Raw genomic sequence first — 17,528 nt, forward strand, 5'->3', positions numbered from 1 at the left:
AAACTACAGCTGATCCTGGAACAACACAGACCTGAACTTTGTGGGTCCACTTACCTGTGGATTTGTTTTCAACAAACACAGTATAATAGTGTGAATGTATTTTCTTTTATGTGTTTCTTAATACCATTTTCTTTTTTTCTGGCTAACTTTATTGTAAGAATACAGTATATGATACGTATAATATACAAAATATGTGTTAACTGACTGTTCATATTATCCTTCAGGCTTCCAGCGAACAGCAGACTATTAGTAGTAGTTAAGTTTTGGGGGTTCCAAAGTTAGACGCAGATTTTTCGACTGTGTGGGGTGTGGTGCCCCTAACACCTGCATTGTTCAAGGGTCCACCGTATTTCACTGAGGATATCATGGTCTAGAATATGAATGATGGGGCGCCTGGGTGGCTCAGTCGGTTGAGCATCCAACTTCGGCTCAGGTCATGATCTCACGGTTTGTGAGTTCAAGCCCTGCGTCGGGCTCTGTGCTGACAGCTCAAGAGCCTGGAGCCTGCTTCTGGTTCTGTGTCTCCCTCTCCCTCTGCCCCTCCCCCACTCATGCTCAGTCTCTGTCTCAGAAATAAATAAACATAAAAAAATATATAGAATATGAATGATGATACTGAACAATTTCTATAGGTGGCTCAGGAAACAACTGAGTTCCTTACTTCTCTCCAACTCTAGGGCAATACCCACTATAACAAGAGTTGGAACATTCCTTATTTTTTTAAGTTTATTTATTTATTTTGAGAGAGAGAGAGAGAGAGACAGAGTGTGTGAACAGAAGAGGGGCAGAGAGAGAGAGAGAGAGAGAGAGAGAGAGAATCCCAAGCAGGATCCACACTGTCAACACAGAGCCCTACTCAGGGCTTAAACCCACGAACTGTGAGATAGTGACCTGAGCAGAAATCAAGAGTCAGATGCTTAACCAACTGAGCCACCCAGGCGCCCCAAGAGTTGGAACGTTTAAAGAAATCAAAGTCAATTAAACTATGGCAAATCCATAAAAACATGACTAACTTGCCTGCCATTAGCTCACTAGTTTTACACAGTCCTCTTCACTGGCTCTCCCATTTAACAACTTCGGCTTCAAACTTTCATTTCTCTGGGTTATTTTGCGTTTACTGCATACTGAAAAATTTATTCGCTCCCTTAAATAACAGCTGACAAATAGATCTTAAGCACTAAAGTGCACTGTAAAGGGAATTGCAACTTGGAATACAAATGGAATCAAATTAATGCTGGCAAATGGTGCCAGATTGCTAACTGCAGAGGCTGAATTTGGAGTGGCAGACAAGCAGAAGACTGACTATACTTTATGATATGTTTATGTGCTCCTTTCCTTCTGCAAGCACACAAACTCTTTTTTTGTCATTCCTACCCAGACTGGTGAAAACAGAAGGCAACACGTATTATTAGCCGCACTCTACTAACGAAGTTTGAATCATTTATCTGGAGCTGAAACCTCTAGTGGGGAGCAGAATTTTCCGACTGGCTAATGCTAAAGGACCGGAAAGATCAGTGGCCCCACTACAACGCTTGATTCTTTTGAACGATTTGCTCGTGGTGCTCCCAGGTACCCCCACCAAAACATTACCTGGCTTAAACCTAGCCTGCTTGGGGAGAACACATACCTTATTTAGGAAAAGAAAAGTGCCCCCTCAAAATGTCCTCCAGAAGTAATCCCTGATTTTATTTTCTTTTAAAGTTTTTTTTATGTTTATTCATTTTTGAGAGACAGAGTGTGTGGAGGGGAGGGGCAGAGAGAGAGGGAGGGAGACACAGAATTCGAAGCAGACTCCAGACTCAGAGCTGTCAGCACAGAGCCTGAAGCGGGGCTCGAATTCACCAACCGTGAGATCATGACCTGAGCCAAAGTCGGACATTTAACCGACTGAGCCACCCAGGCACCCTAGTAATCCCTGTTTTTAAAGAGAACTCTAACATAAAACTGTGTGCCCCACAAAGAATACCTCAATATAGGAAAGCTCTTGGGGAAAAACAATTTAGGCCACATATTACCACCCAGAATTTGCGTAGTTTGTTGCTATTTTTAAAGCCGTTTCACGTGAACTTTCTTGACTTACCCACACAACCCCATCAGGTCATGTATTTTCTCTAAGGTTCTGAGGGCTAACTCCAAATGTGAAAGCGGGGCACCTGGGTGGCTCAGTTGGCTGAGCATCTAACTTGGGCTCAGGTCACGATCTCATGGCTCATGGGTTCCAGCCCCACGTCAGGCTCTGTGCTGACAGCTCAGAGCCTGGAGCCTGCTTCGGATTCTGTGTCTTCCTCTCTCTCTGCGCTACCCCCACCTTCCACCCGTGTTCGTGCTCTGTCTCTCTCTCAAAAATAAATAAACGGTAAAAAAAAAATTTTTAATGTGAAAGAATGGTGCTGGCACCTGGGAAAGACCCCGATCACCCCAGGCTAAATTCTAACTAAAGGCAGGAGGGGTGCCATACATGCACCTCTGCAGATGGCCTGGTTCCAGCCCAGTCGGGGTGTGTGGGCAGGCCACTGGACTCCAAGCACTCCCGCACTAGCTTCTAGACCCATCTTCTCCCCCTCTTCTCCACCACCTCTCTTCATGAGTCCTACCTGCCCCTTATCGATCCTATATCGTGTAGCCCTCTCTCAATCGCACATGTTCAATCAGGCATCTGTCCATCTGCCCCTGGGCCTGGAAACTTCTCACGCCCCCTAACTGGGCCTGTGCTCTAGGCCAGTCAGCAACTTTGCAGCCCCTTCCTGGCAGTGCAGAGCCTGAGGCAAGAGTAAAAACGGGGTCCGGAGTACCATATGCCTAAACATTCAGCACCTGTAAATCATTCTGAGTGTTGGATCTTTTATCCTTCCACCTTAACATATATACATTCCTGGATTTTCTTTTAAGATTTAAAAAGAAATTGTAATGTTTATTTTGGAGGAAGAGACAGAAAGAGAGTTGAGTGGAGGAGGGGCAGAGAGAGGGAGACACAAAATCCGAAGCAGGCTCCAGACTCAGAGCTGTCAGCACAGAGCCCGATGTGGGGCGCGAACCCATGAGCCATCAGATCGTGACCTGAGCCAAAGTCGGACGCTCAACCGACTGAGCCATCCAGGCGCCCCCATTCATGGATATATATATTTTTTAATGTGCAAAGTCACAGTTCACACCAAATGTGGAGAACATGTATTCAAAATCGACACCGTTTTCTACCATAGGCCGTGATTCTCACTGGGGCCTGGCACAGGGTGAAAAGAGAAGGGAAAGGTTCTCCCTGGCTCGCAGACAGCCTCACCTAACCCCTCAGGCTTTCCCTTCCACTCAGTCAGCACCACCCCAGGCGAGACGCCATTTTCCCTGCCTCTTTGGTGGGAGGTGGGGGGCTCCCTCGTGGCCTGTCCTGGGTCTTGCCCCTCCCCACCCCCACTGTCCAGGTGCCTCCAGAAGCTCCTGAGTTGCTCAGCTGAGAGTCCCCATCAGACAGTCTCTGCCCCATCCCTTCAGGCATCAGCCTTTTAGACTCTTGCAAAAGAATCATTGGCTGGGCAGTCAGGTTCAAACTGAGACCTCTCAGATTCCTCAGGGTTCCAAGCCGGAACGCCAGGGTGCCTGGCCCCTTTTCCTTCTGCCCCTGGCTCTGAGCCACACCATGAGGGACCCTGTGACACAGACATGGACACCTGAACCTGTAAGTCCAAGCTCTGTCCTGACAAAAACTCCCTCTCTGACCAAATTTAATCAGGCTCTTCTGAGCCCTCTTCTCACTATGTCACAACCTTGGCCGGCTGCCCTGCCCTCGGCCTCCAGAGCCCAGATTCGGCAAAGAATCCTGCCGTGTTGGTTTGGTGATAATCCCCTCCTCACCCTTGATGTTTAACCAAGTCCCTCATCCCCCACAACTGATGTCTAAGTCCTTGACCTGCCTCCAACATGAATCCTGAAGCCAGTTTAGCAAACATCTTCCTACCCCTGCTGTCCTCTTAGTAACCTTCCGCACACTGACTGCCTCACCCTGCTTGTTGGCTAGACATCCCCAACAGTCTTTGTTGTATTTAGAGTTGAGCTCAGTTCTTTTTTTTTTTTAATGTTTTTAAATTTTTTTGGGACAGAGAGAGACAGAGCATGAGCAGAGCAGGGGCAGAGAGAGAGGGAGACACAGAATCTGAAGCAGGCTCCAGGCCCTGAGCTGATAACACAGAGTCCAACACAGGGTGCAAACTCATGAACCATGAGATCATGACCTGAGTCACAGTCGGACATTTAATGGACTGAGCCACCCAGACGCCCCAGAATTGAGCTCAGTTCTATACTGAAGTCTCTCTCCTCTACTAGAGCAGTTCGGATAAAATCTAGCTTAACAAGTATCCAGTGTAAAACTTTTCTTTTACATTCCACACCTTTGTAGTCACCCCTTCACCAATCTTGAAGCCCAGGGGTGCATACCTGCAACAGAGAAGTGGCCACTGAGGGCTTTGGAAGTGAGCTCCACTTTGGCCATTGGGGCAGGGAATTCTGGGATCCTGGTACTTGGAGTGTGACCTCTAAGGGGGAGGCACGGGCTCTATGGCCACAGGTGAGAACGTGACCTTAGCCTATGGACTCCTCGTCCTGTATGAAGGGGCACAGCTGGAGAAAGCCAGAGTTGACCCCTCTGGGCCGAGTCCAAAAGCTCCATTGTCCAGATTTAAGTTGTCAATCATCGTCCCCCAGCACAGTTGCTTCCAGGTTAGAATTCATGCTCTGGTATAACAGGGGCCTGACGTACTGTGTGTGATTACTTAAACCAAGGACACAAATTCAGATTTTAAACCTCTGGACAATGACATCCAATATGGTTGGGCAGGAGGAGGAACGGGGGGATGACTATTTCCTTCTAGCACATTCTCCTATAATGAATCCTCTTCAATGATTTAGTCTAAACTATGCCAACATGTCTGTTTCCCAACCCTACTCAGGTTTTAACTAAACCTATTTACTGATAGATCCTACGTTTATACTCTATCCAGACTGCTCCCCTGAGCTCCAACCAGATTATCTAATAGCATGCTAGAAATATCCACTTGGAAAGCCCAGAGAAAATCACCAATGACCATGCCCTGACTAAACTAGCCATCTTCCCCTAAAGCCCAGTCCCTTTTCGTGTCTTGTCTCCATTACATCACCACCAAGGTTGGTTTGAGCCTCTTAGAGTAAGCTAGGTGCTCTACCTTTGAGTATAACCCTTCCTTTGCCTTTTCCCTTTTATTTATTTTTTTATTTGTTTATTTACTTGAGGAGGGGAGGCAGGGAGAGAGGGAGAGAGAATCCCAAGCAAGCTCTGTGCCGTCAGCGCACAGCCCAACTCGGGGCTCGATCTCATGAACTGCGAAACCATGACCTGAACTGAAATCAAGAGGTGGACACTTAACTGACTGAGCCACCGAGGCACCCCAGCTTTTTTCCTTTTAAAGTACATCTCAGGTGCACAGAATTGGGTGAATCGTAACCTTTGGTACATGGCACACTCACTCCAATGAGCCAAGCATAAACCTACAGAAAACTCCGAGTCACGGGCATTTGAAATCTTAACGCCAACACACAGCTCCAGCCTGTACAGAAGGGTTGTCAGCCCGAGCTTGCGGCCGAGAGATCCGCTCAATCCTCCGGCTTTCTCATGCCAGGCCGACGCTATATGTGACCAGATAAAGTTGCTTTTTATGTGCGCTTTTTTTTTTTTTTTTCCCGGAGTGACTTGAAATAATACCGATTACAAATTCCTATGGAGAACAGAACACGCACATGGAAGATTTTGCCCTTTTCTTTTATTTTGTAGACAATTTCCACCAAAATGGATCCAGGAGTCAATGCTTTATATAAATCCATCACGAAAGCAGAGAACCTAAAGTAGAGACCTTCTCTCTCCTGGAGACTACTTTCTTCCAGACACACCAATGTCCCCCAACAGAACACACATTCCTTCGAGAATTCAAATACTGGGCTTAGTATTACCATGGGTTTGGCCCAAGATTACAGCACTCTCGGCTGCAAGTGGGTTCACGGAGGGCACAGAGGGCCCGGAGCTCTTTTTTCTAAAAGGAGGTCGTGTTAGTCACCGGCTTGCTGGCTTCTCAGCTCCATTCCGATCTTTGTGTGTTGTGCTCCGCACTGAAGGGAGAGACCCTGCAGACTTCATTTCTCAGGACCCCCTGCCTACATTTAGGTCCCGCCAATGGGAGCGCTGTAGGGAGGCTGGGAAGTGGAAGGGCAAGAAGGAGCCTCTTCTACAGGCTTCTCCCCTAGCAGAGAGAGCAGCAGCACCTGGGATTGTGATCGTATCAGCTGCAGTGGAGACACCAGCCACCAAGACTGTGGTGACAGCCCCAGCGGCAGTGGCAATGACCTTTCAGTGCCAGCGCACAGGTTCCTGCTCACCTCCAACAGCAGAACCTTGGAGGCCAGCTGTCCTGCATTCTGGGTCAACCAATCTCCTCGCCGTGCTTCTCCAGCCCACGGATGGTAGCTGTTTCCCATTACTTGTTCCGCGTAACTTCCCTCACGTTCTTTTGCTCCACCAACCCTTCCAAGCCTTTGTAACCAACCAATTCCCATAATAAATCCCATTGTTTGAAACACCTAGAACACCTATCAGACAACGATTAATACAGAAGCCCATTTCAAAACCCTGAGACTTCCAAGGCACCTGGGTGGCTCAGTCGGTTGGGCGTCCGACTTTGGCTCAGGTCACGATCTCATGGTCGGTGAGTTCAAGCCCCGCGTCGGGCCCTGTGCTGACAGCTCAGAGCCTGGAGCCTGCTTCAGAGTCCATGTCTCCCTCTCTCTCTCTGCCCCTCATCTGCTCACGCTCTGTCCCTCTCTCTCTTTCACAAACAAATAAGTATTAAAAAATAAAAAACCTTGAGACCTCCATCTGACTGCAATTTATTATTCCAACTTCTGTTGCAGATTTTTTCTTACTCGCTTACTCCTTGATTTTCCTAAAAATACTATTTCTTCACAATTCTTATCCCCTTGTTATCACCATCCCAGGGTTTTATGTCCCCCTTTGTGTTTATGTCCCTCTTAGTCCATCTGGTGAGAGTGGGGAAGGAGAAAAAACACAAGCCTCCTATTTAAGGAGGGAAAACATAAAATCAGAGAATGAGGCCCCCCCCCCCCCCCCCCCGTACAAAAGGAACCATCCAACTGCTTGACACGGGGAAGCCCAGTCCTGGTGCAGGTACTGTGTTGTAAATGCCTCTCTGAGCTGCGAACACAAATACACAGAATGCTGATGACCCAGGTAGCTACGGAGAACAGAAGTTTTATCACAAACTACAAATCCTCTCCACTGTGTTTGGCTGTTCGTTTTTCCCCTTCAACTGTGTTTCTTGACATTTAACGTAAGAAAAAGATGAAGACTTTCTTGCCGCGAAAAATTTTACTATGGAACCTTTTACCCGTCGAAAGTGAACACCTCTGTGGCTACAAGATGTTAAGGCTTGTGAAACGACGGGCGAAACACAACCGCGGCAGACAGCCGTGGCTCATAAATCACCCTATTGCTAAACGACTCAGCGGCAGCGAAAGTCACAATGGCATCACTGAGTGTGTCGTCGTTTCCTGCCTGGGATTAAATCATTTGCTTCATGAAACTCAAACAACTTCCAGTGTTTGAGATAACTATTGCAGTTGCTACCTCCCTGCTACCGCTGTCTGCAATAAGCTTCACAAGCACATTAAGGTACCTCTGACAGCGTCTGAGCCTAATCTCGAAAGGGATTCCATTTCTTCCATGGTAACAATTAGAACGAATGAGAAGATGAAGAAGAAACCAGAGCAGGACTGACAGTTTGCAGGGCAGCTTAAGGCACTATCCACCCCCCTGCCCCCCAGGAGACAGGAGCTGAAATGTCGCCCAGGGCTTATTGGCAAAGCCACTTCAGAGAGTTCTAGAATGTTCTGCTAAACCCCTGCTTGCCACTTTCATGGCAAGGCTACATGACCCTGCATTAGGGTTTGCGATATCTCTCAAGGCACGCAAAGAATTTATTCTTCGTTATTAAAAAGCCACATGTGGAGGTTTCTACGTCTCACGTTCTGATTCTATTGCAGCCAACACACCTGGAGACAGGAGGCAGCGCCACTGACTCAGAGCAGCACCCCTAAAAAGCAAGGTTTTACTGAGTTCTACTATTTGGAAAGCATTAAACTGGGAACTCTGGGGCTTCACAGATGAACAAAATAAGCTCCAGGGATCTTATGATTATGAATGTAAATGTTAAGCCATTAGCTAAAGTTCAAACTAGAAGAACAGAAATGCAAACAGCCCTGGCAGGAGAAAGAATGGAATGATTATTTCTGACTGGTCAAAGAGTTTGGGGCTTAACTGCTTATAAGTACAGGAAAAAAAAAAAACAAAAAAACCAAAGCAATTTAAAAAAATAAATAAGACTCCATTATCAACTCAGGGCAAATAAGTAAACAGTGAACCAGCTGGTTCATCTATGAGTATCATTTGCATAGCCATAAAAATGTAGAGTGAATATTAATCTATCAAATACGATAATATAAGTGGAAGGTGTGGATACAAGAAGGGTGAGTTTTTGAGTAGGAAAGGATAAAAGAATCAACCCAAGATATAGCCAGTAGTTTCCAAGATACAGCCAGTAGATAAGGCCTAATACTGAAAAACCATTAAGTAACCTGAGAAGCTAACACAAACTTGCTATTTAAACTTGGAGTATGTATAGCTTTGATAAGGACTAAAATAAAATATTATATAGGAAAAGTGTCTCCCTCTCCCGTGTACCAGAAACCCAGGTCCCTTTCCTCTATTAACAGTTTCTTTTTATGTTCTGCATTTTTTAAAAAAATACATAGATGGAAGGAAAGAAGAAGGAAGGAAGGAAAGGAGGGAGGAAGGGAAAATAGCACATTTAACTGAATCTAGGAAAAATAAATTATAAGATGGACCATTAAGTTTTTATGTCACTGAGAAAAGTATTTGCAATTAAACTATGATCTAATGATTTCTTAGAATTTTTATTTATACTTAGTAGAAGAGCTCTTTTAGATTTGCTTACAGATTTTTGTCATTTATCACTCTTGTGAATACTTAGAAAAATAAAGTTGAATTGGTTAAAGCATCTAAAATGTCTTCAGATTCAGAGTCCAACTCTTTGAATCATTTTTGAATATGTGATGTCCTATGTTTTCTACCATGTTTTGCTCTGTGCCATTAAGGCTGTTAGTGATACAGCATTGCTTAAAAGCACACAGCACCATCATCTCTGGGGTTTCCTTCCAAACCACTGACTGACACAATCCCCAAGTTTTGGTGTCCATGCTTGCTTGGCATTACCAGGTGTCAGAGAACGTTTTCAGGCATTAACTTGACCTATATTCTTTCCTCAAATGGTCCTTGAATGGTTTGCTGAAACATCAAAGGGCTGCAGTTCCCTTCGTGCAGACTGGAAGGACGGGCCCATTCGTGGCCATGAGGGCCATCACAACTACCTCCCTGCTGTTGCCGACGGTGACTGGAGGGAGGCTAGCAACTATAAAATACATGGTGATATCGGGGATGCTAAAATTTGAACGGGAAAAATGCTTTTTAGAATTAAGTAAATTTTGGGGCGCCTTGGTGGCTCAGTCAGTTGAGCGTCCGACTTCAGCTCAGGTCGTGATCTCACAGCTCATGAGTTCGATCCCCACGGGTTCTGGGCTGACAGCTCGGAGCCTGGAGCCTGCTTCCGATTCTGTGTGTGTGTCTCTCTCTGCCCTTCCTCCGCTTGTGCTCTTTCTCAAAAATAAATAAACATTCAACAAAACTACAATGAAGTAAATTTTTTCACAGAAATGAAAACACGTGAGACACAGCACATGCACCTGCAGTTTCCACGAAACTACCATGTGGTTATTTCCAGGTCAGTGAAGGCGGAGTTGTTCCATTTAGCGCCCGATTCTTTTTGACGATCACGTAGGACTATTCCATTTAGTGTATGTATGTAGTCACTTCAGTGTTCTCCCGACTGTTCCACGTCGTGGGACAAAAACTAAACTCTGTAAAGTGGGTCGTGAAACAGCTATCTTCCCAAGTTGGCCGCACCGCTTCCTACAGAACTTGTTACCGCTGACGTCTTCACTAGCAACTAAAACTTCAGTGCGCGCTGCCCAGGAGTCTGTGCTTAGACTTTCTGCTGGAGGGACATTTTACAGAAGTCAATCCTCAAGACAGCAATCAATCTCCAAGCTAATTACATCCTCTGAAACCAACGATCCGGACAACTGAGTACTTTGACCAAACCACCTGGTAGATATGGGACTGCCAAATCATTTTATTCCACTTAGCCCTTGGGCCACATTTGACCTTAGTGGGAAGCTATGACCTAGAGAAATAAACTCTCCTTATTCTCAAAGTCTCCAGTGCCCCAGTCCATTTAATCATCTTAGAGTCTCTCTCTCTCTCTCTCTCTCCCCAAAGAGAGAAACAGTGAAGAAAGCTCTGCCCTCCAAAGTTCATCATGCATACGGGGCACCCAGCTTGATTTCCTAACGCACGTGTGTCATTGCAGAAACAACAAAACAGCCACAAACTCGGTCAAGAATTTTAGGTCCACGTGAGGAACCCTCATTAATACGATGTATAAATTATAGTTTATAGGCGCACGCTTAATACTTTGAACAGGTAAGATCCACCTCTCCTACGGCAGTCAACAAGAGTAAGACTGTAAGTGCACAAAGGACATAAACGTTTTCCTATCATTTTAATTTTAGTTGAATTTTTTATCAAAATTCTAGAAAACACTAGAAAACACATGCTCAATACAAGAAGTTCTACTGTGCAAAAATAAATAAATAAATAGATGGAGGGGAGATCAAAATAAATACATACATACATACATACATACAGATGAAGAAACATCAGCCATATTCCCAAAGAAAAGCAATGTTTAACATTAGGGGTCTTTGAGTTTATTAATGTGTATGAGTCTTAGTGCACGAACAATTCAAATAAGAACATACTTATTACAACACTTGAGTATAATCACTACTGATATAGTGGGAAAAATAAAAGAATTTATGGTGATATTAGGTTGTTGCTGTTGTCGTTGTTAAGTAGGCTTCACACCCTGCACAGAGCCCAATGTGGGGTTTGAACTCACAACCCTGAGGTCAAGACCTGAGCTGAGATCAAGAGTCAGACACAACCAACTGACCCTCCCAGGAGCTCCTACGTTGATATTACTTTATACTTGATTGTTCGTACTCAAAGAGAGATGAAATTGGTCCCTAAACACCCTATCCTGTAGAAACAATGGCTCAGAGAACAGAACGGGCCTCAAAATTGGAAATGAAAACTCCCTCAGAAACTCGGGCCCTGACAAGGGAAGCCCCGTAGACATGGCGCCTCGCTTCAGGGCTCAGTTACCGCTGCCCTCCAAGGCGGCAGTGCGTGTGAGCAGCCAGCCAGCCAGCGAGCAGGCCCAGGGGAACAAAGTACAAGATGAGGAGCGGCTCAGAGAGGGCTATCATCAAAGTCTGGGGGTTGCTGGACGTGCTCAGGTAGGTGAGGTCACAGAGCTTTAAGCTCCCACAGCCGTCCAATGACCATGTGGGAAAATGACGGCGTGGAAGCATGTCATCTGTGACACGCTGAACTACTGAACAAAACAGGCCTACCTACCCCGGATTCCCAGCTGATTTAGCAAATTAATGCCTTGACTGCTAAACCACTTTTGGCCAGGTTTTTTGATATTTACAGCCTAATGCATTTGAATAGCGTTGACATTAGTCTGTGACCCGACATTTGGGAAGTCTGTCTGCTATTGTATGGAGAAGCAGTTTTAGGAGACCTTTCCCCGTGGACTTCTAGGAGGTGAACTCTGTTGCAGGAAGGGCTTCCCAAGTTGCCTACCTCCTCGTGTTGGTTGTTCCCTATTCAGGTATCTTGTGGCTTTCGGTATGGACCTGAACCACAGCATTCAGTGTCCTCAACTGTGATTACGTGTGCACCCATCTAGCCTCTCAACAGGCAGGGACCCATGTCTTGTTAATCTTTGCCTGGAGAACCTAACACAATGCCTGTGACGTACTACGTACTCAAAGATATCTGGACAATAAATAAATGCATTTTCCGATCTTATTTTGCAGAAGTCAGGCCTTGGCTTACTTTGGCAATAAGAGGTAGAGAAAGAGCAGGAAGTAAACGTAGAAACTGGGTGCTAACAGCAAGTATGGTCAAAGGGATAGAGCTCAACTGTGGAACCACTGAGAATTCTAAAAAAGCGTTACAATTACATCAAAGCATCAAAAGCCCTTCATTTCGCACAAGTGTCGTCTGCAAATGTTATCAGTCCTATCGCAAAATAGGAATTGCCATTCACATTCCTAGCTGTTTGATTTCATGACTTGATCTGCACCCAATGAGGTCAATGGGTTTCTGTAAACATAAAAGGACACATCGAGTGGGGGAGAAGTGGGTAAAATGAAGTGATGGGAAAACCCCTACATTATCTTAGCAACACTCACCTGCCTCATGTGCTCTGACAAGTGCAGCAGTTTTATTTTAGAGACTTATGATAATACATCATGGTGGACCAGGGATACTATCACCTCATAAAAAAATAATGTGAAGTCTTAGCAACATTTTGCCATCGCGTTACTAATTCTTGTCAAAAAAAAAAAATTTCTTGACAGAGTCAATGATTTGAGAAGGGATTAGTGAGTTATAAAAATGGAAACGGAGATATTAAGGAAATGCTAAAGAACTAGGCTCTTAACCTAAGCTTCGGTATGGGTGAAGGTCATGTCTTGACCATCCCACGCCGGTCACGTCTTCCTTAGAGTTTGTGATGGAAACATCTTATCAGTCAGTCATGGAAAAACGTTAAAATTGATTCTAATCCTGAGCTCATGTAAAGTCCACAAGATTATAACTGGTCAATAAATCAATACCCAAGTGGCAAGTTTTTCTGAGAACTTTTATACAAGTCAAATGTGTAAGTAAGCAATAAATCAGATTTTATTAAAAGCAGAGTAAATTCCCAATTTGTTGTTTGAGCTTGCAAAATTTAACTATCCATTTCTACTTTGTTTCAAATTTTCACATGTAAAAAGAATTCAAACTTTGAGGAGTAATGGTACAGCTTTTTTGAGGCCAATCTGGCAGCATGTAGCAAAATTTTAATTTATCCATTGACACAGCAACTCCATTCTCAGATATTTAGAGAAATAATAGCACATATGAACAGAGGCATACAAGTAAGTTTATAGTAACATGACCAAAAAAACAGCAATAATTTAAATAGCCATGGACAGGGGGATGATTAAATACATTTAGGTGCCTTCATACTACTGAATCAACGTAGCTTTAAAAATAATGAAGTAAACTTGATATATTCTAACCCCCCCAAAATTTAAAACATATGTTTAAATGGAAAAACCAAAACCAATATATATCTATGGTATGCTTCGCTTTAAGAGAAAAAAAAAAACAAAAACATTCAAAACTACAGGCTGAATTCAATTATACATAAAAATTCTGGAAGGAAGGCCATTAATGTGACTGGGACAGGGATTGAGAAAGTAAAGGTGAGATTTCATTTTTTGCTTCTTTATTGTTTACAATTTGCCATTGTGAACATATTTATGCATTCCTTGTGTAATTTGTAAACATCAAAAAATTAAAGGAAAAAAACAACACACCTCTCTGAAAAGAAGCATAAAAAAAATCTTACAAACCTTGTATAATACGCAAAGGCTCACAAACATACTCCAAAATTGCCATGACATCTCCAGTGCTACTTAGAAAATACTGCCCTTAGGGGTGCCTGAATGGCTCAGTAGGTTAAGCATCCAATTTTAGCTCAGGTCATGATCTCATGGTTCGTGAGTTTGAGTCCCACATCGGGCACTCTGCTGTCAGCGCAGAGCCTGCTTTGATCCTCTGTACCCCTCTCTCTCTGCCCCTCTCCCCACCCCCCCCAACTTTCAAAAATAAATAACGTTTTTTTAAAAAAAGGGCAATACTGCCCTTGGAATCCTGCATGCTTATAAGAGTATCGTATTTCAGAATTCATGTGGAAAACTCTATGGCACAGTTAAATGCCAGGCATTTCATCCACCCCCAAAAAAGAAAGCTGGCAGATTGCAGTTTACTTGAACATCAACAGGTGAAGACATTTGCTCACATCCAGCTAATGAATTATTTCATATGTAAATGAGACATTAGCTCACGTCCTCAGAGAAGCCATGTTAGAGCAATGCCTTGCAATTCAGCTGGAAACTTGGTTGGATTTTTAAAATTAAGCACATCAAAATCATCAAGCTGGAGCCCATCACACCAGGCACCTTGAAACAATAATAATTACTAGTTAATCTTAGTGCTTTCAGATACATACTTGGTAATCTTGGTTACATTTAAACTTTTAAATGTCAGAGCTCTTAAAATAGTATACTGGAAAGCAGAATAGTAATAAAACATAATATGCCCTTAATAAAATACGAATCCGAAGTATTAAAAAAACAACAACAACAGGAGTTGACATCAACACAAGCCTCAGCCACCCCCGCAGCTGGACAGCTTCCAGAGGGACTCTCCCCAAGGTGGGTCCCATGTCACCGACAGCCTCAAGGTGAACAAACATGAAATGTCCATTTTCCTTGCCCTTCCTTTATTATTTAGAAGCTCATATCTCTGGTGCTTTAGAGTACCTACCAGAGGGAGCTGGGGTGACCAACTTGTCCCAATTTGCCTGGGACCTGTCCAGTTTTACCACTGAAATTCCTGTTATTTGAGGAACTCCCTGAATCCAGGGCAAATGCAGGACAGTCACCCCCGGGGCCAAACTCCTAACAAAGAAAACAAAGCCCAGGCCCTCAGTAGCCTCCACCTGGACAGAAAAGGCATGAATTAGGCTCAACCAAGTCTTATTCCTTGTCAAGTACAATGGGGGTTAAAATTCAGTTTCGTCCCTTCCTGATTGGGAAATAGAGGAATCTCAAAAATATGCTGTGTGACAGAAACCAGACAAAAGAGAGAGTGCTTGGTGTACAATTCAACATATAAAGTCTCTGAGCCAGCAAAACTAACCTACCGACAAAAATCCCATCAGTGGTATCCTGGGGGGGGTGGGGGTGGGAGTGGGGAGGTGGGGAGTAAGGGCAGGCTAACAGGGGCACCAGGGAACCTTCCGGAGTAAGTAAATGCTCTATATCTTGATTCTGACTTTTGTCAAAATTCACCAACTGCTGACTTAAAATGTGTGCACTTACTATATGTAAACCTCACCTTTCAAGAGCTGATTTTAAAAATAAGAGTGGGATCTTCCCTCACCCAAAAGATTCAGGACAGACTGAAACGTTTTTTTTTAGGGATGTGGTCAGAAGGGTTTCTGAGGCGTGGAGCAGATCAAAGGGCTGTGGTCACTTTCAGCTCTGCACTTGGAGGGTTCCAAGGGGACAGCACAGGACCTCGCTCCCTTATGTAAAATACATGCAAAATTCACAGAGAATTTGTGCAGTCATCCATCACAGGAAATTGCACGGATTCCTTCTCTGGAAATATTGAAAGAAAAGCATAGCTAACGTTCTCGCATTTTACGAGGTTTTTGTTGTTACAACTATAAACTCATCAAGTGACTAGAAGAACAGAGGCGCAGTAGGTGGGGGAGGAAGGTGGTGCAGATTTCAGCGCCTCTAAATAATGCAGCAGACCGGCCCAACACAAACAGCTTCTAGTACAGAGATAACCCCAGCAGTGGGAACCTAATCTAATAAAAACGTGTGACGTGCCTTTGGTTCAGGAGGTAGTCTCCGTTCTGACCTTGGTGTCTTATTTACTTACTTCAAGGAAATGCCTGAGAGCTGGCTAGCTACTAGGGAACAGAGGCACAGGCTTCCAGGACCAAAGTACCCGGGAGGGGATCAGAGGTCCCAGACAGATGTCCTTCAATGCATCATTCAGTGATCCTTCTAGAGGGAAATAGCCCTCGAATATTTTATTTTTGCAGTGTCATCTTGTCCTGATCCAAGGAAACGATCACTTTACAGTTCCCCGCCTCTTCTGCGATACCAGTACTGCCCAGAGGAGTGGTATGCCCTGCAAACAGTTGGCATCTGAGGCTGGAAGTGAAGGCATCGGCTTGGTAGCTAAGCAGGCCTGAGCCAGGCAGGTGGCACCCACAGGAGGGGAGGTGCTGCCCACTAGTGGTGACTGTCAGAGAAGAGAGCGGCCCAATCTTCAAAAGGCCTTGTAGGGAAGTGACCATGAACTTAACACTGGAAGCCTCTCACGTGAAAATCCAGAGTCTCCCACTGGGTGCATGTTTGGCAAGGGCTAAGACTCGTGAGCCTTGGGTGTATGTGGGCCTGTGCGTTTCCATTTGCCAAATGTCTGCCGGTTCCTGTTAGCCCAGTAAAGCAGCTGTTGCACTAGAGCCAAACGTCTTCCCAGAATTATTCCCCAACTGGGAACTGGAAAGTTATTGGGTTGACTCTCCCATCTGAGGGTATGTAATGAAGTCCAGTACGTAGCTGAGAACAGAGCCCCGAGAAACATCACAGCCAACCCTTTCTCCCGCAACTCGAAAGCTGAGCTGGCATGCAGGGGCGCCGACGCAGCGCCGTCTGCCCAAACCAGCCCGAACCAGATCCTGCGGGCAGCCGCCTGTTACTGATGACCACCCCTCACGGCCATTTCACTCTGGCTTCCTAGCCTACCGTCAAGCCCCCTGTCTCATAATGAGCGGGGGCTAGCCGCTGGGTGTTATGGGCCAGGCCATTCAGATGCCAAGGCTTGAAAATAAATCCTCCCACAGTAACTTGGAGCTAGCACTCAGGAAAAATAATGGCACCACAGAGATATCCTGGAGCTTGCATGAAAGGAATCAGATTAGAGACGGTGGATGACGTCATGAGAAAAATAGCACATTCACTGATCCAAGGTACGTAAGAAAATTAAGATAGAATAACACAGAATCAGGATGAAGGAGCGAGAGAGGGAAATGCCGAAGCAGTTTTCATCTACAGCACAGCTGGAATCGGGCCAAAATGAACCATGGGGGAATATTTTTATTTTCTATTCATCTGTTCCCTAGTAGACACGCGGACGACCGCGCGCTGGTTTCAGCTTTACTGAATGGCTCTCTCTCACAACGAAAGACTGCGGAGTACCATTAGTCAATACGAAAAGGAACCTCATTTTGGATTGAAAACAATCCGCCATGCAAAGAGAGAGTGATCTGGAACAACATTTTGGGACCGGCTCTGAGTCAAGCACGTGTGAACTTCCCTGGGCAGCAACCAGAGAGCTCGGAATCTCAAACACGCTTCATTGTACTCGCCAGGGCTTTCAACGTCTGAGCTCAGGACGGGTATTTGATGATTCCTGAGTCCTCACTCACTGGATGGACAACAACAGCCACGTCTGCCTTGTGCAGGCCACACCAGCCACACAAACCGCTTCCGTGGAGTTAACATTTGCGTGTCGGCTACATCACGATGCATCAGCTTTAAAGCCATCTTTACTTAATGTACATTTTCAAGATCTTTAGTCTAAAGAAGTG

At 45.0% G+C, this 17,528-nt stretch overlaps 1 protein-coding gene across 5 annotated transcripts in view; it reads right to left on the reverse strand.

The window, feature by feature from the left end:
- Nucleotides 1-17,528, reverse strand: part of FUT10 (fucosyltransferase 10) — a 127,603-nt gene that overhangs the window by 61,379 nt on the left and 48,696 nt on the right. The window lies entirely within an intron of this gene.

The sequence above is a fragment of the Lynx canadensis genome, chromosome B1 (assembly GCF_007474595.2).
Source record: "Lynx canadensis isolate LIC74 chromosome B1, mLynCan4.pri.v2, whole genome shotgun sequence".
NCBI classification, from domain to species: Eukaryota; Metazoa; Chordata; class Mammalia; order Carnivora; family Felidae; genus Lynx; species Lynx canadensis.